This window comes from Ambystoma mexicanum, chromosome 13 (assembly GCF_040938575.1).
Source record: "Ambystoma mexicanum isolate Mex_15411 chromosome 13, UKY_AmexF1_1, whole genome shotgun sequence".
Taxonomy (NCBI): Eukaryota; Metazoa; Chordata; class Amphibia; order Caudata; family Ambystomatidae; genus Ambystoma; species Ambystoma mexicanum.
The window spans coordinates 684489214-684511848 of NC_090938.1; positions in this window are offsets into that span (position 1 = coordinate 684489214).

A 22635-nucleotide genomic window follows, 5' to 3' on the forward strand; every position below is an offset into this window, starting at 1 on the left:
GTGGTCCATAAGTCTACAAGGCTACGACTTCACTATTGAGCATAGGCCAGGTGTCCAACATAGCAATGCTGATGGGTTGTCCAGAATGTTTAACCGACCTGAACACGAGACTCATCCAGGGGTGGATTAGTTCCCCCTGTCCATAGTCTGGGAGGGGCGAGTGTTAGGAAAGATTTCTTAATTGTGGGTAATTTTCCTTCCATGTGGCAACCCCTAAACTTTTTGCTGTTGTTTTCACCATGATCTAGACTTTGCCAGAGAAGTGCAGTCTTCTGCCGCACTCCTCTGGGCTTTCGCTCCATTCTTACGGGGAAACTGAAATGCCCTTAAGACAGTCAGTACCGGGAAACGTTGTTTTACGTAGTTTCTTTACCATGTTGCAGCTTTCGCGCAACATGGCACAAGAGGGCACTGTAAGCTAAGTTACTGCTCTCTTGGGTCTCTAGTCTTCTACAGGCCCTAGATACTCTCTTTGGATTGTAAATGAACGGCGCACGTGAATCACGGACGGGATTGGTGGCAGCGATCGTTTCTTGTGTTTTTGAGCTCCTTTTGGCGTTTTAAGCACGTTTCTCGTGCTTAGCCCAAAATGGTGGCCTGGCACCCAAAATGGCCAGACCACGAGGCTCTTTGTCCTGTCCGCTGACCGTCTTGCCCCTTCACCTCCCCCAGGTCGAGCCGACCCGGGACCTTCCTTATTTGGGCATGTACTTTCCCGGGAAACACAGATGCTTTCGTGGGCTTCTACAGGCCTGTGTGTGCCTCCAGGATGGGGGTTGGGATGTCTGGTCCCAATACACATCCTGGGCACCAGAGAGTCTAGGGTGGTGTGAATACCTGGGACCCCCGTGGTCCGTGATGAGGTCCACCGATGGTGTGAGTGTTTTATGAGCGGATCTCCCATTGGGTCCCCTCCGTTTTGGCGCGAAGGGAACCGTGGATAAGAGGGGGCTGGAAATGCCACTACCATGTCAATCTCCTGAGTTCTCACGAACAAAGGAATACAGGAGCCAAGTATCCTGCAACCACGAGGCTGAACCGAGGAATCGCTGGTGACCCGCTGAAGGGCTGCTCCTCTGCACTGCTGTCGCTTTGTGAAACCCTTTCTACCTCTGATCGAACGAGAAGGCCTGTACTGGTACTTCGACCCCTTGGAATAATGGGAACAACTATTCTCGGCATCTTCACCATCTCCTGCACGTAAGCCTTCGGAAGTGTCTCTGGGCCATCCAGCAGACTGACCAGCCTACCCAGGAGCCTTGCTCTGTAACCGCCGTCAGGTTGTGTTGTATTACGAGTCCTTGTCACTCTCACACGATTCGTACACTTGGCATTTCCAGGTCTGAAGTGAGTAGTGTACATTTGGCTGAAATACACACGGCCGCTCCGTTGCCCTGCTGTGGTAACAAACTGTGCGGGTTCACTGCGTTTGGGACGTCCTCAACTCAACTTCTGCTGCTGCGGAATCTACACGACAACGAAACGTTCCCTGCCCCTATCTGAACCTGCCAGCACTGAAACTGATGCGGAGGAGCCTGGGTCTGCTTGCATCGGGGACCGGTGAGTAGCATCGCTAGGAACTGGTCGCCCTCCTCCAGGAGCCCATAGCTTTTCCCCGCTGTGTCTAACAGCACGCCTTTACGTACTCGTGCTCTGCTTCTGCCCACAGTGGAGGCTGCGCTTCAGTCGCGGAGCTCTGTTCATCTCCATTTGTTCACCGAACTAAACTGCCTGATTCCCTCGAAGAGACTCCCCTTTTTGCCCGTTGACACCAGCGTGTGCAGGTACTTTTGAGCACAAGGCTCCACTCTTCGTAGGGCTTGGACTTCCTTTTAGTTAGGTGCCTCTGAAGGCGGACTGGGTCTAATTATTATTCGCACTGCCTGTTTTCCTCCCCATCTAGGTGGTCTACACATTTCGTGCGTCTAACTCGTTAGACTCGTTTGTATTTGTATATATATTGTATTGGTTTGGTATGTGTTGGTTTACTGGAGTTTTATTGTGATTTCTCGCTACGGTCAATGTTACAAAGGCCTTGTAATAAATGTGTATATATTTTTAATATAACACCTGCGTGGAGTCATTTGTGAGTGTCCTTGCTTTGTGTGCTCATTGCGGGCTTTCAATCACCCTCACCCTTCTTGAGACCTAGGGCCTCATTCCGACCCTGGCGTTAACCAAGGCGCTATTAGCACCTTGGTTGACGCCGTTAACTTTCCGACTCCGCCATGGTGAATGGCGGAATTACCGCCCCATTCCAAGGTTGGCGGGGTCGGTAATTCCCCATTCACCATGGGCCCTTCCCCATTCCCATTTTTGCCCCATAGGGCTCAATGGGAATGGGGAAGGTGCTAATTACGGCACCGTAAATTACGGTGCCGTAATTAGCTCCAAGGTCCCTTTGCGGGTTGGTTTTTTAACGCCTGCAAAAAGCAGGTGTTAAGTTCCGACCCGCAAAGGGAACTCGGAATAGGGCGGTAAGGGTTTAACGGCACCGGTCTCGTTACCGGTGACCGTTAACCCTTACCGCCCGACTCGGAATGAGGCCCCTAGTCTTGACCGCTGCGATCGCTACCTTGATTGGTCTGGCTTGTCCAGAGGTTACCCTGTTCCAAGAAACTAGGCTGGCCTTCTGAACCTCTGCGCCTCCAGGACAGAGTTCAGAAATCTGTCTTAACAAATTGGTGTACAGCGGTGGGATACAACTGAAGGTATCCAGTGTTGTGCACGAGTGAAGGCATTTCAAGTTATTCCTACCAGGACACGTAGTGAATTGTCGTAGTATAACTTTTAAAAGGCCATAGTCCTATCTAACAGTATGGAAACAAATACCTTGTTAACTTTAAATGCTTCTAAATCCGAAACATTAAAAAAGATGTGTGCGGAGAGAGGTGTCTCCTCTCAAGGCACCAAATTGGATATGATCCAAAGAATCGTGGCGTGGCAAGAAGGGCAGCTTGACGCTATAACCTCCGAGGACATTGCAGAAGGTGGTGGGGCTGCTCTCACTGGTAGAACCGACGGTTCTGCCGCTGCACTGATCCACCGCGAACACGAGGAAAGGGAGGATGAGATGTCTAATGTTTCCACTGCCAGTGTCGATGGGGAGGCCATGCTTGAATTCAAGAAGCAAGGGCTGCGGTTTAGGCAGAAGGAGCTTGAGTTCAACATAACCAAACTAAGAATCGAACAGGCCGAAAAACAGAAAGACAGGGATCACCAGTTGGAACTGGCCAAGCTTCAGGTTGCAAATGGATCCAAGGGTCCTGGACATGGGTCTGGGGCCGCCTCTCATCCACGGTTTCCAAAAGATCTGCTCAGTGTGTATGAGGAAAAGAATGACATTATGGACTGGCTGAATACGTTTGAGTATGCATGTGAAGTTCAACAAGTTGACAATGCTGATAAGATTGCCTGGTTACTCAGCAGACTGCCCCATTCTGGCTGTAGTGCCATTATGGAAATGTCGAAGGCTGAGCGAGCGGATTTCGCAATGTTAAAGCAAACTCTCATTTTAAAGTTTGGAAAGACTCCTGCCCAATATTTAAAACGATTCAGAGAGTATATGAAAAAAAAGGTGGTACTTGGGTATCTTATGTAACCGAATCCTTAAAAAACTTGACTGGCTGGGTCGAAGGTTATAAGGTTTCTACCTTTGAAGGCATGATAAGTCTTGTCATGCTGGAACATATTTTTGCATCTTCTTCCCCGGAGCTTAAGCAGCATTTGGCCGATTCGAAGGAGATAGATCCTAAGAAGCTGGCCATTGCCGCAGATTTATGGGTGTCACATTGAGTGTCCCATAAGGACAAAACTCATCCTGGTAAGCAGGAGGAAGGGAAAAAGTCCAAAGATAAGGAGGGTGGAGAATCTGATAAATCTTCTTCTCAAAAGGACCACAAAAAGAAAAATAAGGGTAAGACACAAGAGAACTCACAGGGTAGTGGAGGTCAGCCTCCGAAACAGAACTCTGGTTACAGTAAGCCTCCCTATGTAAACAGACCCAATGGATCTTGTTTTGCTTGTGGAGCAACTGACCACGTGAAGTTGGATCCACGGTGTAAGGTTAAACCTTTGGGGGTCCACTCCGCTAATCTGGCCTTCTCCTCCTACGAGGAAGAAGAGATTGCAGGAGCATCCTTCTCCTCAGACTCCTTCACCAGCGGGATAGAAGCTGAGGTAGTTTTAGTTTCCCTGGGTTCCTGGGAGCCTAAGGTCGCAGAGGCTTATGCTAGGATTCCAGATAATACCAAGCACTACTTTAAAGACAGTGTGCTGATCAATGGAGTGGATGCTCCAGCTCTTAGGGATAGTGGGTGCAGCCAAACTGTAGTGGATTCTACCTTGGTAGACTCAGAGGAAGTTGCCAGAGCTACTCTGATGCCCACTAAATTGGCTAACGGCCCACCTCGCATGTTTCCAGTAATACCTGTAAATCTTACTTTAAATGGTACAGCAGTCATGATTCCCATGAGCATTCAGAGAAACGTCCCAGGAAAGGTCTTGTTAGGCAATGATCTCAGGGCTTTAGGACTCGTAGGAGACACTGCCGACAGACCCTGCACACGGTCTCAAACACGGGCAGGATTGGCCAAGACCAATACGCCGCCCCAGCCGAAGGGGAAACCCAAGGCGAAAGGAGTAGGCAAGTCAAGACGAGGGAAAGAGAGCATTCCCCCGAACTCGCCTACCACTGCGGTGGAGGAAGTTGGTCAATCGGCCGGGCCTGACGAGGAGGTGGCGATGCCTGAAGTATTCCCCAAATCAGGGTAACCCTACTGGTGCCCCCCCGCAACAACTACAACAGCAAGGTTTTTTGGATCTGCGTCAGGACGTAGACATTTGGGACGAAGCCCCCCGGGTGCTTCGCAGCAACAGACCTTACTAGTTAATTTATCCTCTTATAGTCCGTCTACTGAGGAGGTTTCTGTGATCAATAAAGGGTTGGGTTTTGTCCCAACAGTTCAGTATGACAAGTTCCGCACACGTGTGGAAATTGAGCAATTATTACGGAAAATCCACTTACAACAATATTTTTTCCAGAATAGTCAAGATGATCAGAACAATGAAAGTGGTTTCCGTAACAAGTCCTCATTCAGTCCTCCAGCAGCTAGCTTCACTCCGGAAGCGATTGTGTTCGCTAAGAGAGTGTGGCATGATCTCAAATGCTTTGAAAGTTTACAGCCAAAACATTCTTATCAAAATATGAGTAATATCGAACGACTGGCTGTCAAGAGCTTAGCAAGCCATCCAGATATTATTTTACGCAAAGCGGATAAAGGAGGAGCGGTTGTCATGCTTAACAGGAGTGACTATATTAATGAATGTCTACGCCAGCTTGACGATAGAAGTTTTTATCTTCCTATCACCGAAGACCCTACTAAACGTTTAGCCTCACTTATTGCTAACAAAGTTGAGAAGGCACTTGAACGAGGCTGGATTTGTCAACAGGAGTGTAATTATTTGCAGGTCAATGATCCCACCATACCGAAATTCTATATCCTTCCAAAGATTCACAAGGCAATGGTGAACCCTCCTGGACGCCCGATTGTTTCGGGTACTGGTGCGATCTTAGAACCACTCTCACGTTTTGCTGATAGATACCTCAAACCGTATGTAGCAGCCATGTATTCTTTTGTACAGGACACTACTGAAATAATAAATATGATTGAAGACATGTGTTTCGACCCTCAACAACAGCTATTGGTTAGCTTAGACATAGTGTCACTTTACACTTGTATCCCACAGCAGGAAACACTGCAAGTGCTGGAAGAGATCCTCCTGACCAAAAGAACAACTGGCAAAGTACCCAATAGTTTCATTCTGTGGTGTGCCGAGATGGCCCTAACTGAAAATTACTTTGGGTTCAATGGCCAGTTATACCATCAAGTTCACGGCACAGCGATGGGTTCATCAGTGGCCCCTTCAGCAGCTAACCTTTATGTAGAAAGCTTCGAAAGAGGCATCATTTATAGCCCCACAAACCCCTTTTTTAACAATCTGGGTTTGTGGCGTCGCTACATTGATGATATTTTGATCATCTGGAATGGCACTCTAGCCCAGTTGGAAGATTTTGTAGAATGGATCAATCAACAGAATCGGTATCTGAAGTTTACCTTCACCCATAGTAACAACGAACTCAATTTCTTGGATGTTACTATTTGGGTCGACAGCGGGTTCAATGTCTTGAAAGTTAGACCTTTTCATAAGCCCACAGATCGCAACTCATTACTTGACTTTAATAGTTGTCATCCCAGGCATACGAGGGAGAATCTCCCTTTTGGCCAGTTTTTGCGCCTTAAAAGAAATAGTTCTACACGTGAGATTTTCCGTCAAGAAGCCCAAACCTTGGGGTCCAAATTGGAAGCGAGACGTTATCCCAAGAATATCATCAGGCGCGCTTACAAAAGATCCTCGAACAATGACCGAGGTGCACTCCTTGAATATCGGGATAGGCCCACAGAAAACAAAAGTCTAGTGTTTGTCAGTACTTTTAACCCCTCAGCGAATCAAGTGGTTAAAATTATTAGAAAAAACTGGCACATCCTTTTAGGAGGAGAGTGCCCGGTGGACCCTCCTTTGTGTGCGTTTAAAAGAGGACCTAATTTAAAAGAACTCCTTACGAAGAACGACATTTCTAGAGGTCAACATCAACAAAAGAGCGTCACTGAAATGTGGGGTTTACCTAAATTGGCGGGTCATGCACCTTGCGGTCATTGTACCAACTGCCAGCTCACTAGCAGAACATCACAGATAAACATCGGCCTTAATAAGCTTTGGTTACAAAAAACCTTTACTAACTGCAATTCTAGTAATGTGGTGTATGCTATCTGGTGCCCTTGTGGTAAAATGTACATAGGGATGACCACACGCAAAGTTAAAGTAAGAATTTCGGAGCATAGGAGCTGCATCAAGAATAAAGTGATGACAGCGCCCATGGTAGGCCATTTTGTGGTAATGGATCACAAAGCAGAAGAGTTGAAATGGACTGTGTTATTGCATATATCTGCAGGCATTGATGGCGAATCTACAACCAAACGATTGCTAGCTAAAGAATCTTGGTTAATTTTTTTGTGCAACACAACAGAAATCGGGCTAAATGAAGCCATCGATTGGAACAGCGTTTAAAACCGTATGTTTTGGCTCTCGACTCCTGCACTCATTGCTATCCAGAATATATTTTACACGGAGCGAGAGGTTGTCGACGGCACTTTTTTTTCCGTTTTCATTTCATCTAATGACGGATTTCGTGCCTGAATTAGACTTTACGGTTTGTATATGCGGACGTTGCCACTTTAACTAGAAGGTTAGACACACCCTACTTAGGTATTTAACACGACACGCCTGCTTAACACGACCGCCAGGTGTTCGAGTACGTGACCCGGATACAGACGTGATTAAGACCTTCTAACAGACAAAGAAGTAAGTAACCACCGCATATTATTCACCAGAGTTGTCGTATTATTGAGCCAATTGCACGCGCTCCAGGGCTCACTGCTTTTTCTCTCGTGTACTTGGCTAAGACACTGAGGTACTTATTAAGCCCCAGCAATTTTGCATTTTTGCATTTGCATTTAGATTTGGGGTCTCACTGGTTGTGCTTTTCCGTTTAGGTGCCTGCTGCCGAGGACCTTAATAAACGCATTCAACGTGACACTGACTTTGTTAACCATCCAGTGCAACGCGGCGTTTATTTTGTCAACAACCCCGCAAAACCAATTGTAATTATTTGACATTCCTGCACTGGAATCGGGTTACAGACTGATGTGACCAAGGATCTGTCTGCATGCAGGGGAACAGACGAGAGTGAGCGGTTAGCCGCTTCGGATGTAAGGTAAACATCGTCTTGTACTGACGAGTTTATTTTTATTTTTAGCTTTTTTTTGCACACCTGTCAAACAGTTTTCTTTTTTAACTGTTTTTCTTACGAATTACTGCCGTTTACAGATTAAAGGGAAGATGTTTACTGGGTTTATGTCTCTTCCTCGTCATAATAGCCTGAATTTGGGGCTATATAGATAGGACTTTTGGTCTGTTAGGGATGTAGGCTCCTCAATTAACGATGACATACCTGTTATTAATTACTATGACTGCCGTGTCTCTGTCTCACTCTTTTCAGGGTCCATTTATTTTCTGCATTTAGCTCTATTTCGGGAGGACATGTGTTCTGACCTAGGGCAGTATTGTTCCTCGTAGTTTGAGTCTTTAGTTTCTTTAACATTTAAGTTTGATGTGCGAATCCCGCGGTTAGCTTTCCCTCAACCATTATTGTTTTATTGTCTCTAGTTCTATCTATATCTACTAAGAAGATATATTTACCCGCCCGTCCCAGCCCAGTCCATGTGTGAAACGTTGACGGTAAGCTCATAGCGGAGTTATTGATAATTTCTGTTGCCTTTTGAGCTTTACATAATATGTTGCAGCTTTCACTAATAGCTGTTCTTTCCATGTTGCCCCTCCTAGGTAAACGATATCCACCATGAAGGAAACAAAACCTAGTTTCTTTTGGGAGTGTTTATTCCAAGACCAATGAATGTTTTTTGTTGTTTTTTTTTTTTTTTTTTGCTCTACCCCTGATGAATTTCTTACATTTGTATTATCTTTGTCTGAGAATGAAACATGTAGGGTTTGTGAGTTTGTTGTATCATTGCCAACATTCAAATGTTACTAAGTTATATTTAACTATTTAGAACCACCTATTAAATTTTAGGTGGATTCATCTAATTAGGCATTTGGTATAGAGAGGCAGTACCCGGTAAAGCAGGGACTACCCCTTAGGTTAGTATTAAAAACAAATAAAAAATGTTATTTATGAAATTTGGTCTCCACACTCTGTTCTTACAACTTGTTATTAAAGCCAGTTGTTTGTATCAGAATTTTTTTCTAGTTTCCCGATTTTTTCGGGTTTACTGTGCACTGTATTACGTGTATTAATATTTATGTGTTTCTAAATAGCGTTTTAAGCGCTTTAGTGATAGTCACTGTATTTTTTAACTTTCTTGATGAAATTATGTGATTTTGTATGCTAATTTAATAAAATATTATATTGATTCGTATTACTTTTTGCTCTTCAAGGTTTAATGTTTACAGTTGTCTTCTTGTGGTGAGTTTCAATGCCTATAGGAGGGCCCACATGGTTGCTGCAAGATCTTGTATGTTTTGAAACGTTCGTAGGTCTAGCTAAGGGGGACAGATCTTGCAGCCTTAATTAGTTGCCCTTTTGTCTTTCCTTTGTTTAATGAAGTATTTGACCCCAACGACCATCCGGAACTAAAAGACTTGTTAGTAGAAGGTGGTCCTGACAGGGAAGAATTCAGTAAAGGCCAAAGTGAGTGCCCATCTCTGGAAGGCCTAAGGAGACAGGCCTGCTCCCAGCTTGAGGGTGAACCTCCTGGGACGCATCGGATTTATTGGGAAGGTGGACTCCTGTATAGTGAGCCCACAGAGTCTACAGAAGGAGACCATAGGAGGTTGGTGGTTCCCCTTGCTGTAAGACCCTTCCTCCTGCACTTGGCGCATGAAGTGCCCCTTGCTGGTCACCTTGGTATTAAGAGGACCAAGCAAAGGTTATCCATGCACTTCTACTGGCCCAAGATGGGGGTGCAAGTAGAAAGTCACTGCAGGCGTTGTGCCTCCTGCCAGTTATCTGGTAAGAGTGGCTCAACAATCCAAGCTCCATTGACACCACTCCCAGTAGTGGGAATACCATTCGAAAGGGTAGGGATCGACATCGTTGGTCCCCTTGACCTGCAGACATCCTCAGGCAATAGGTTTATCTTGATGCTAGTCGACTATGCTACCAGATATCCTGAGGCCATCACATTGAAAACTGTAACTGCCAAGTCAGTTGCAAAAGCGTTACTTGGCATCTTTACTAGGGTTGGCTTCCCTAAAGAAGTTGTGTCTGACAGAGGCAGCAACTTTATGTCAAAGTATATGCAGGCTATGTGGAAAAAATGTGGGGTCACCTACAAGTTCTCTTCTGCATACCACCCCCAGACCAATGGTCTGGTGGAACGTTTCAACAGAACGTTAAAGAACATGATTGGGGCTCTGGAAGAACCTCAGAGAAGAAAATGGGATCTTCTTTTACCATGCTTACTGTTTGCCTACCGAGAGGTACCACAGGAGGGTGTTGGCTTCAGCCCCTTCGAACTTCTGTTCGGTCATCCTGTACGGGGACCCTTAGCCATAGTCAAAAAGATATGGGAGATGCCCACGCCCCCTGTTACTACCAACGTAGTAGATTATGTGCTGGGGCTCAAAAAACGGATGGTACTCCTGATGGGCTTGGCTAGTGATAAATTGAAGGCAGGACAAGCGCTGGTGAAACATTGGTACGACCAGAAAGCTTCCCTCATCAACTTTACACCTGGTCAGCAAGTCCTGATCATGAATCCCATAAGGCCTCGAGCTTTACAGGACAAATGGTCAGGCCCTTACACAGTGGTGGAGCCCCTGGGTGAGGTTAACTATTTAGTGGACCTTGGAAGGCCTGGACAGGCTCCAAAAGTGTTCCACGTAAATAGGCTGAAGGCTTTCGTCCCAAGAGTTGAAATCGCAGCACTGCTACTGGCTTCAGATGTTGAGGAAGAGGAGTCTGAACCTCTCCCCGACCTTTTCCAAAGCAGTCCTTCAGATAGCTCCTTTGAGGGTGTCCGAGTGGCCCCTCACCTGACTTCTAATCAGCAGGCTGAGGTGAAAAGTTTGCTTACGCAGTTTTCCCCCCTGTTTTCACAGTTGCCTGGTTTGACACCTTGGTGCAAACATAACATAGACACAGGAGACAGTGTACCTCCCAAAAGTAGGGGATACAGGATGTAAGACAAAGTACGGTCTTACATTAAGACCGAGGTCAACAAGATGTTAGACCTTGGGGTGATTGAACCCTCTAGTAGTCCTTGGTCCAGCCCTGTGGTTTTGGTTCCAAAGGCAGGCACTTCTGAATTGAGGTTCTGCGTGGATTACAAGGTTCTGAATGCTGTCAGCAAGACAGATGCACACCCCTTGCCTCGAACAGATGAGCTGGTGGATACTTAGGGGGCCTCCAAGTACCTCAGCACGTTTGACCTCACTGCTGACTATTGGCAAATAGCTTTAGCAGACCATGCCAAGGAGAAGACAGCGTTTTGTACTCCAGACGGCCTTTACCAATTCAGGGTAATGCCGTTCGGGTTGAAAAATGCACCTGCCACTTTCCAGAGGCTTGTGAGTCATGTGTTGAATGGGTTGGACGAATTCTGTCTTGCATATCTGGATGATATCGCAGTTTTCAGTGCCACCTGGGAAGACCACGTGAAACACCTCGGGATTGTGCTCCAGGCTCTTCAGAAAGCACACTTGACCATAAAGGCTAGTAAATGCCAGATTGGACAAGGCTCAGTGGTTTACCTTGGACATGAAGTAGGTGGAGGGAGGATACAGCCGCTTCCCAGTAAAGTACAAGCAGTACAAGACTGGCCTACCCCCACTACACAGACCCAAGTGAGAGCCTTCTTAGGACTCATGGGGTATTACCGCAACTTCGTGGCAGACTATGGCACCATAGCTGCCCCTCTGACTGCCCTCACCACTCCGAAAAAACCCAAGAAGGTAACTGGGACCGACGAGTGTGAGAAGGCCTTCAATGGCTTAAAAGACTCCTTTTGCCAGGCCCCTGTCCTCAGGGCCCCTGATTATCAAAGACCTTTTATTGTGCAGACGGACGCCTCTGACACTGGGATAGGAGCTGTACTATCGCAAGTAGATGAGAAGGGTAAGGAACACCCTATTGGTTTATTAGTCGCCAGCTTAAGGACAGAGAGCTCAGATGGTCCACAGTGGAGAAAGAATGTTTCTCTGTTGTGTGGGCACTACGGAAGCTGAGGCCCTATCTCTATGGGACCCACTTCACTGTGCAAACTGACCATAAGCCCTTAAAGTGGCTAATGAACATGAAGGGAGAGAATCCAAAGTTGCTTAGGTGGTCCATAAGTCTACAAGGCTTCGACTTCACTATTGAGCATAGGCCAGGTGTCCAACATAGCAATGCTGATGGGTTGTCCAGAATGTTTAACCGACCTGAACACGAGACTCATCCAGGGGTGGATTAGTTCCCCCTGTCCATAGTCTGGGAGGGGCCAGTGTTAGGAAAGATTTCTTAATTGTGGGTAATTTTCCTTCCATGTGGCAACCCCTAAACTTTTTGCTGTTGTTTTCACCATGATCTAGACTTTGCCAGAGAAGTGCAGCCTTCTGCCGCACTCCTCTGGGCTTTCGCTCCATTCTTACGGGGAAACTGACATGCCCTTAAAACAGCCAGTACCGGGAAACGTTGTTTTCCGTAGTTTCTTTACCATGTTGCAGCTTTCGCGCAACATGGCACAAGAGGGCACTGTAAGCTAAGTTACTGCTCTCTTGGGTCTCTAGTCTTCTACAGGCCCTAGATACTCTCTTTGGATTGTAAATGAACAGTGCAAGTGAATCATAGACGGGATTGGTGGCAGCGATCGTTTCTTGTGTTTTTGAGCTCCTTTTGGCGTTTTAAGCACGTTTCTCGCGCTTAGCCCAAAATGGTGGCCTGGCACCCAAAATGGCCAGACCACGAGGCTCTTTGTCCTGTCCGCTGACCGTCTTGCCCCTTCACCTCCCACAGGTCAAGCCGACCCGGGACCTTCCTTATTTGGGCATGTACTTTCCCGCGAAACACAGATGCTTTCGCGGGCTTCTACAGGCCTGTGTGTGCCTCCAGGATGGGGGTTGGGATGTCTGGTCCCAATACACATCCTGGGCACCAGAGAGTCTAGGGTGGTGTGAATGCCTGGGACCCCCGTGGTCCGTGATGAGGTCCACCGATGGTGTGAGTGTTTTATGAGCGGATCTCCCATTGGGTCCCCTCCGTTTTGGCGCGAAGGGAACCGTGGATAAGAGGGTGCTGGAAACGCCACTACCATGTCGATCTCCTGAGTTCTCACGAACAAAGGAATACAGGAGCCAAGTATCCTGCAACCACGAGGCTGAACCGAGGAATCGCTGGTGACCCGCTGAAGGGCTGCTCCTCTGCACTGCTGTCGCTTTGTGAAACCCTTTCTACCTCTGATCGAACGAGAAGGCCTGTACTGTTACTTCGACCCCTTGGAATAGTGGGAACAACTATTCTCGGCATCTTCACCATCTCCTGCACGTAAACCTTCGGAAGTGTCTCTGGGCCATCCAGCAGACTGACCAGCCTACCCAGGAGCCTTGCTCTGTAACCGCCGTCAGGTTGTGTTGTATTACGAGTCCTTGTCACTCTCACACGATTCGTACACTTGGCATTCCCAGGTCTGAAGTGAGTAGTGTAAATTTGGCTGAAATACACACGGCCGCTCCGTTGCCCTGCTGTGGTAACAAACTGTGTGGGTTCACTGCGTTTGAGACGTCCTCAACTCAACTTCTGCTGCTGCGGAATCTACACGACGACGAGACGTTCCCTGCCCCTTTCTGAACCTGCCAGCACTGAAACTGATGCGGAGGAGCCTGGGTCTGCTTGCATCAGGGACCGGTGAGTAGCATCGCTAGGAACTGGTCGCCCTCCTGCAGGAGCCCATAGCTTTTCCCTGCTGTGTCTAACAGCACGCCTTTCCGTACTCGCGCTCTGCTTCTGCTCACAGTGGAGGCTGCGCTTGAGTCGCGGAGCTCTGTTCATCTCCATTTGTTCACCGAACTAAACTGCCTGATTCCCTCGAAGAGACTCCCCTTTTTGCCCGTTGGCACCAGCGTGTGCAGGTACTTTTGAGCACAAGGCTCCACTCTTCGTAGGGCTTGGACTTCCTTTTAGTTAGGTGCCTCTGAAGGCGGACTGGGTCTAATTATTATTCGCACTGCCTGTTCTCCTCCCCATCTAGGTGGTCTACACATTTCGTGCGTCTTACTCGTTAGACTCGTTTGTATTTGTATATATATTGTATTGGTTTGATATGTGTTGGTTTACTGGAGTTTTATTGTGATTTCTCGCTATGGTTAATGTTACAAAGGCCTTGTAATAAATGTGTATATATTTTTAATATAACGCCTGCGTGGAGTAATTTGTGAGTGTCCTTGCTTTGTGTGCTCATTGCAGGCTTTCAGTCACTCTCACCCCTCTTGAGACCTAGTCTTGACCGCCGTGATCGCTACCTTGATTGGTCTGGCTTGTCCAGAGGTTACACTGTTCCAAGAAACTAGGCTGGCCTTCTGAACCTCTGCACCTCCAGGACAGAGTTCAGAAATCCGTCTTAACACTCCTTATCAGCCAACTCATATAGTATGTCCTGTACTGCTGCTCCTACTGCCAGGGTTAAAATATTATTTTTGAGTTCATCATTCATGGGGCCCATTGCTCCCACATATACTCTTAAGTCCTTCATCCATCTGACCCATCACGGTCCTAAGTTACGTTTGTCCGTGAGGTCAAATGTTTGGGGCAGCTGCCAAAGTGTAAAATCTCTCTGGCTTTGGTGAAAAGCTTCCGAAAGTCTGACAGGCACTGTAACAGGGATGCCCTCCTCAGACATCTTTTAGGACTTTCCCTGTATCTTCCTGCTTCACCGTGCTTTTTGCTCGTTGCCCGTCTGTATTCCTGGTTTTCTTTCTTTCGGAGGGACGGGGTTCCTTCCACCGTGCTGGCTGGGCCTTGCTTTCTCACCTGCAATGTGGCGTGCGGCCACCAGGGAGCCTTGCATGTCGAAACTGGGCCTCGAATACACCGCCGCAGCCCGAGCTGAGAGCTTGCCATGTGTGCCGCTAATCATGCGGCCACACTTATAGATTGAATCACTGCCACCCCCCCCCATAGCTCTCAACTCACACGCTTTTGGCGGGTGTCACCCGCCTTGTAAAGCGCTGACTCACCCGCCAAACCTCCTGCACGCCCATTCATTTCAATGGGCGTCTCACCCGCCAAAAACAAAATCGGGTGTTTTCACCCGCCTGTGCGACACAAATGGTTGAGAGCTATGCCCCCCCCCCCCTCTGGGCACATTCACCTCTGTGGCCCGGGCCGGTGTGATCAGCTGAGGTGGGATGCGCCTCCAAATCTCTGTCTTGGTCAGCGTTTGGTCAGACAGGACCACGCTGGGTCTGAACCTCCTCGTCGACAATGTTGAGGAGTGCACACACCCCTCTGCGTGGTAAACGCAGTCGCCCAGGGCGCCGCGCACTCTGAAATAACAGGAGGCCTACACGGTAGGTACCCGTCTCAACTCCGTCTTTATTAAATGACCTTCCTCCCTGTTCCCTGTCACAGCCTTTTCCTTCCCATGTCCCACCCCCTCCCTAGTCCCGCCTTTCACATAATGATATGGATGGAACTTAAACATAAATATGACAGCAATATAACTACGATGCCATTTTTTAAAGGAATATTAAGTAAACGCAGAAAAGATGCCCTCTGGAATTTCTACTTTTGGATAATAGTGTTATAAACTTGTTAGGTTTTCTCTTGATTGATTCGTACCATTTTTAGCACTGAGGGTGGCCCAGACTGGATTTAGCAGACTGCAGTTTTGCTTACCTCTTTTTCGAGGGGCTGTCGCATCCGCTGCGTCTTGAAGAGTTTGATACGAAGTTACCTAGGTGTGCATTGGGCACCGTCATATATATTTATGTCCAGGGGAAATGATACAGAGGCCTGTAGGAAAGTGGGCCAAGAAAGCACTGAGAGGAGGAGGCACTCTGACCTTGCTGTGGCTGGACCCAACTGGAAGACTGCCCAAAAGAATGCATGTTATTGGTTAGGCCCTGAGATCAGGACCCTGCTGAGTGAATCTGTCAGCCAGAAAGCGTCGACTGACGAGTAAGAGACTATGGAAAACCCACCCCCGGAGATGCGATAGATTGAAAGAGGTGATGGACGGGCGGAGGATAGAGACGTGTGCTGTGAATAGACAGAAAACCTACAAAGGGGAATTATGGTTTCTAGATGGTAAAGGTCGCCCTGATGTTGCATTCTGGGAAATGTAGTCAACGTTCAAAAACATCACAAGGCATTAAAAGAGAAAGAGAGCCCTGATGCGGCATGCTGTGAAATGTAGTGAAAATAATAGAGCATCCCAAGGATATTGTGGAATAAATGGAGGTGTGGTGCTGCATTGTGGGAATCGCAGAAAAAGTACCAAAGCGTCCAAATGACATTTCTGGAGAAAGAGAAGCCTGGTTTTGCATTTTGGGAAACACAGGGAATTTCTCAAAGAAACGACAAGAGACTTTATAAAAATAAGTGCCATTCCGACAATAATATTAATGTTCATATGAGCAGGCAAAGGGTGAGACGAATTTGCCAAAAGAGGAGGAGGTCTGAATACCAGGTTCCAAGAACTTGGTTTCCTCTCCTTCCCCCAGAAGCTCACTGTCTCTTGAGCCCTGGTTCTCTCTAGGTTGGATTATTGCAACAGCCTCTTTCTAAATCTACCTGCTTGTACTCTACGCCCTTTGCAACTCATCCAGAACAGGACTGCAAGGCTTGTTCTTGGCCTCAAGCCCTGGGATGGTATCTCTCCAGCCCTGAAATCTCTTCATTGACTCCCAGTGTCTGCAAGGATTCAATTCAAGTCCTTTTGCATTGTCCACCAGGCTTTCTGGGGCCTGGGTCCAAAATACCTTCAAATGTCCCTCCTTAAATACTTTCCCTCCCGATCTCTTCGCTCCTCCACCTCCAACTCCCTCAGGGTCAGTTGTTTCTCAAAGAAACAAGCTGGGGGTAGATCTCTGTCTTTGGCTGGGGCCTCCCTCTGGAACAGCCTACCTGCCACTCTAAAACTTGAGGAGCACCATCTCTGGTTCCGGAAGCACCTCAAGACCTTCCTCTTTGCTTCTGCGTTCGCTCCTCCTCTCCCCTGCTGATCTGTTCTGCTTTAGCATTGTGCACCTGGTCTGCCTCAGATTTCGGGCCCAGATTCCTGCTCACGCTGCCACGCACCTACACTGCCTCCTGGCAACCGTTGCACTTGGGTCTGTATCTGTAACAGTACAGCCCCCCCCCCCTTTTCTGCACTTATCAGACTCCCCTGTCTGTTGCCTTAAACCTAGCACTTGCCATCTGCTTGCCGCACTACCAATGTTGTTGTTTTTATTTCTTTGCGCAGCACTTTCCACCACTCCCCCTCTAGCCCCTGCACTTTCCCCCTTCCCTCTCCCCTGCACTTGTGCGTTCTCAATGTCACTGGGCCTAGTAAGATCGTTGTTTTGTTCATCTTGTTCCCCTCCCTTGCCTCGTCGCGCTCTGAAACACTTGTGTATGAGCGCGATACAAATAAAATGTCAATATCAATAAAGGACTAATTCTCGGGTTACCCCCACTGAGATGGAGTAGTGGTGTCAGTGTCCGAAAAGATGGGGGAGGACTGGCCTGCTAGGTAGGAGGTGGTCTATGTGAGGGCGGTGTCCTAGAAGCAAAGCTGAGAGAGAGTGAAAAGGTTGGGGTGACGGTCGACTGCTTAGAAGGCATCAGAGTGATCTAGGAGGCAGTGGCTCGTAGCAGTGACATTGGAGATGTGAGTAGAGCAGTTTCCGTCGAGTCTCTGTCATGGAAACCAGATTGAAAGGGGGCTTCTGAGTTCATTAGCCCCAGACAGACGTGGTAATGCGGCGGCAGGGATACTATCTGCTCCAGCCAACCCCCTTGCTGGGCTGCCTTGATGGCTTCTGCGGTGTTCACCTGGGATGGTAATGGTAGGGTATAGGTGAGCAAGCAGGCAGAGAGAACAACCCCTCCACGTCACTGCGCTCTGCCTGAGGATTCAAAGCTCTTCTGGGTCGCACTCAGGCCGTAGGCTGTGACCCATCCCCTCCCTCTCTGAGCAGCACACGTGGCGTCTGAGGTGAGCAGCTGCTCTGGGGCTGCATCAGTGGGGGTACAGGGAGTATACAGCCTTCTACACCCTCTAGCACTTAAACATGTCTGTTTTTGGTGGCTTAATCCGTTTGGGAAAAATGTGATACTTGTACTCAGTTGTAAAATATTGTATTGGAGGAAAATGAATGGTGATAATCTGGCGAAAACCACACCCTTTTAGGAGTAATTTGCTATTTGATCGCATTGACACTTCATCGTCGTCTGATGTGCAGCTAAGCGATTACCAGCAGGTATTTTAATGCTGCTACAAGACTAATTGCACCCGGATAGGCCACATGTGTGAATATGGCCATCATTACGAGCATGGTCGTCTGGGAAGTACGGTACCGGTAAGCATGCCGTTACCGTACTTCCCGGACTGCCATACTACAGCTCTGCTCGCGGGAGCCATTTCACCTGCCAGGTTTTTCCTGGCGGGCGTAACGGCACCCACAAGCTGCGCACGCCGGATGCACCGGCACAACTCTGAATGTGCGGGTACATCCGACGTCCCCATCCCCATTCAGCCCTACGCGGCAGAATGGGGATGCCCTTGATTCCGGCACCCGAAAATGGGCAATTACCGGGTCCGCCTAACTCGGCATGACCCGATTCTTGCCCATTCATGCGTGCCGGAAAGAATGCAACTCTGGCGGCAGCCGTGCCGTTTTTAATGGCACGGCTACCACCAGAGTTGTAACTAGGACCTAATCGGCAGATAGTAAAGCGAGCTGGAAAAGGAAGGATATGGAATATAAAGACAAAATCAAGTCAGCTAAGGCCAACTTCTTCAACGCGTAAATCGAGCTTGCTGACAATAATACAAGCAAACTCTTCAACATCCTGAAGAGCTTTGAAAAACCTGCATCTCTTATCCCCCATTCACGCCATCTGAGGAGGACTGTAATACGGTGCTTAATGCATTTCAAGCCAAAACGGAAAAGGCGAGACAAAACATTATCAAGGCCAGAACTTCTTCTAAACAGAAGACCTGCCCCTTAGAAGTGAAGGTACCTGCTAGAGAGCAGCTCTTTAAATTCGACCCCATCTCAGAGGCAGATATGTTAGAGGTGCTGAATAGCATGAAACCTACCACTTGCGCAGAAAATATCCTGCCTCCTGGTATCATTCTCCAACACAAAGATATTTTTGCTCCCATCCTCCGGAGAATAGTGAATGCTTCATTTCAAGAGGGCATGGTGCCTAAAGATCTGAAGAAAGTCACTATCACCCCACTTGTTAAAAAAGCGGGCCTAGATCCTAAAGATCCTGCGAACCTTTGTCCCATAACCAACTCGAACTTTGTTCTCAAATTGTTAGATAAGATAGCAACACAGCAACTCCAATACTTTGTAGAGAACCAGGAGATTCTGCACCAGCAACAATCTGGCTTCAGAGCATTCCACAGCACTGAAACAGCCATGCTGGATTTGCCGAATCAGATGCTGACTTTGTTGGATGAAAACAAGTTGGGGATGTTGATGTCCCTAGACCTTATTGCCGCATTTGACTTGGTGGATCACCACCTTCTCATCAAGGTGCTTAGAGAGAATGTTGGTTGCTCGGAGGGAGCCATTGACTGGCTCTTGTCCTTTCTTTCCAACCGCCAAGCGAGAGTCCACTGGGGTAGCAGTTTCTCCGACCCATGTGACATCTTATTCGGAGTGCCTCAAGGGGCCAGCTTATCACCAATGCTATTTAACATATATATGCGCACACTGTGTAGCCTACTGGTGAAAGCCGGAGTGTCGTTTACAAATTACGCAGACGACACCCAACTCATGTTGGAGTTGGGGGGTAGGAATCATGCCACGGACCGTGAAGTGATCACTAGGGTTTATAAGATAATAGACGACTGGATGCAGGCAAACTGGATGTGCCTGAACGACTCAAAAAACGAACTTATGCTGTTCGGCTCCAGTCGTCAGCTGGAAAAACTAGGGGCAGAGTACAACTCATTCCAAATTAAGAATGCCACTATTCAGGTGGTCCCCAAGGTGAAGACTCTGTGTATGATGGTCAAATCTGTGGTCGACTCTCATGCCCAGACCAGTTTCCTCCAGAAAAACACAGTGTACTATCTCAGGCTTATGAAAAAGCTATCAAGCCACTGCTTAATGAGGGAAATAGGGCAACGATAGCCAGAGCCATTATCCTCTCACGGCTCGACTACGGGAATGCCCTGCTGCTGGGGGCCTCATCCAAGGATCTATCCAGCTGTCAGGTGATCCAGAACAACGCGGTTAGGTTAGTGAAAAATCTGAAGAGGAAAGACCATGTTACTGAAGAGAGGCTTTCTCTGCACTGGCTTAGAGTAGAGGAACGCATAAAGTTCAAGGCTCTCTGCCTGGTACATAAGTGCCTTTTTGGCACAGCGCCTGCCTACTTGAAAACAAGTGTAGTGCCCTACAATCCCAGTAGAAATCTACGCTCGGGGGGAAAATGCCTCTTGATCTTGCCCAAGTTCAAGTTAAAAACCGGGCTGGGCAGATTTTTTCTTGTGCTGGCTCCTAAATTGTGGAACAGCGTCCCCGAATCCCTGAGATCAGAAGTTAATCACTCCGCCTTTAGGAAGCTGCTGAAGACACACCTCTTTAGATGAGAACTCGGGTGATGGCTATTTTTCAGGGGCACTCATAAGGCAGCAGTTATTCGTATTTGTCGTCCGTCATGCAGTATCAGTGTTATATGTACAAGCGCCCTGATGCCCGTGGGCTACCGGCGCTATATAAAAATTAAATACATACATACATACATGTTCACTAATCCAAAAGTACTCCAAGATCTATTTTGCTCACTTTTCCAAGAAAAACGTGTAGAAAATTTCCAAACCATTGATTAAAAACACTCTTTAGAGTCGCATCTGTTTAGGGGGAATCAAAATGCCAAAACTGCTCTGAAGAAAATCACAATGTTCCTCGTATTTTTAGGAAAAGTCCTTTGCCGCCCTAGGCCTCCTTGCTAATTTATTTCACTGTCAAAGAAATCTCTGCTTCTTTTTCTGATGGTACTTCTTGCTGGAGGTGTTCCCTCCACCTTACCCCCAAACTCGTACCGCCACATTTTTACTGCATCGCCCAACTTATGATGTGTATTAAAATGATTAAAAAAACAACTTCCCCGGCACATATAGTGGACCTCATTACAAGTTTGCTGGTTACCAGCAGGATACTGGCAAACTGTAATACCGTTTCTGCCACTTGGTCTGCTGGAATTACCAGCAGATTCCAAGTGGCGGAAACACCGTAAATCCCCGTTCCATAGGACTCCATGGGGGGATTTTGTGGTATTGCCGGGCCAGTAGTACCAGCAGTTTTTTTTGCCAGTAGTGTGGCGGATATACCTCCAGCTCAGAGCTGGAGGTAAATCCGCCACCCTACCCGCAAACGGAGTGTGCCGGTGTGGTAATGTGCCATTATGCGGTACTACCGGCACGTTATTACAGTATTAGGTGAAATTACCTTTTTCTTTTTTCCAAAGGAAAAAAAGACTGATTCAGAAAGACCGCTGTGTGACCGCCCAGAGTGGTCTTTCTAAATCGAACTGTCAGCCCGTGTGCTGCACACAAGTGCGCACAGGGGCTGACAGGCATGGCGAGACAGATAGGACGAGCTGCGGGTGTCAGAGATACGTGTTATGTGTAATGTGTGTGTGTCTCTTTGTGTGCGCGTGAATGAGAAAATGTGTGTGTATGCGGAGGAGGATGGGGGTGGCAGGGAGCAAAGATGGGCCTTGGGTGAGTAATGATATATTGAACCATTATTACCGCACCGGCACACTCGAAATGAGGCCCACTGATGGCAATCAGGTTTTAACATAGTATGAACTTGTCACATGATTTCAAATGAGAAATGTACATGGAGTGCTGTGTGTTGTCCCATCACCAATCCTGTGCGGCCTGAAAGAGAAAGGGGGTTGGGGGGGGGGGCTACGTGGCAGGGGGAGGGAAGACTCTGTTTTAAGAGGAGAGAAAAGCAGTGAGATTGGGGGGAAATCAAGGATGATTGTCAGGGTAGTCCACAAACACAGATCTACGGGCAAAGTGATGTTAGAGTGGGGGCCGTACAGGGATGTCATTTGGGGGTCGCCAGAGGCTCTTTACTTCTGGAGTGCCAGGCTTTCTTGTTCAGGCCCCTTAAAAAAAAAGAAGAAAATAAGAACAGGAGTGCCACAAGTCTAACACTTTCAGCACTGACCCTAAATAAGAAAGAATAGGAATACCAAATATTGTGTCTTTCTGGAATTCTATACAATAATTGCTAGGCTCATTAAATGTTTATTTCAGGCACACTTCAGGGGGTGAGTCACTGATTTAGTCTATTTTTAAACGCCTCAACTCAGCCTTTCATCCTTCTGAGGTCGATAAATGAGTACCAACACAGGTTGGGTGATATTGGGTGTATATTTTTCTATATAAAGCGTTTAAGCGTTAGTGCTATATAATAACACATCATTATCATTTGGTCATCGACGTCTGTTCACATTCACAGTAATTTGGTAATATGAGCCTAAACACACTGATCTTAACGATACATATGGCGATCCATTCTTGTATGAAATGTACATCACATTATAGTAATATCGTAACCATATTTTTCGTAGTGTACAATGCTATGTGATGCCACTTCCTGTTTTGTCAACGGGTGAAAGGTAGTGTTCCGTCGCTTCCCTCGATATCACTTCGAGGTGGGGTCAAATGGCATCACTTCCTGTGATGTCATCAGGGGGTTAAGGGTCGTGTGATGTCACTTCTGCTACCCCTGACATTTTGGTGAAATGACGTCTCTGGGGCAGAACCAGTGAGC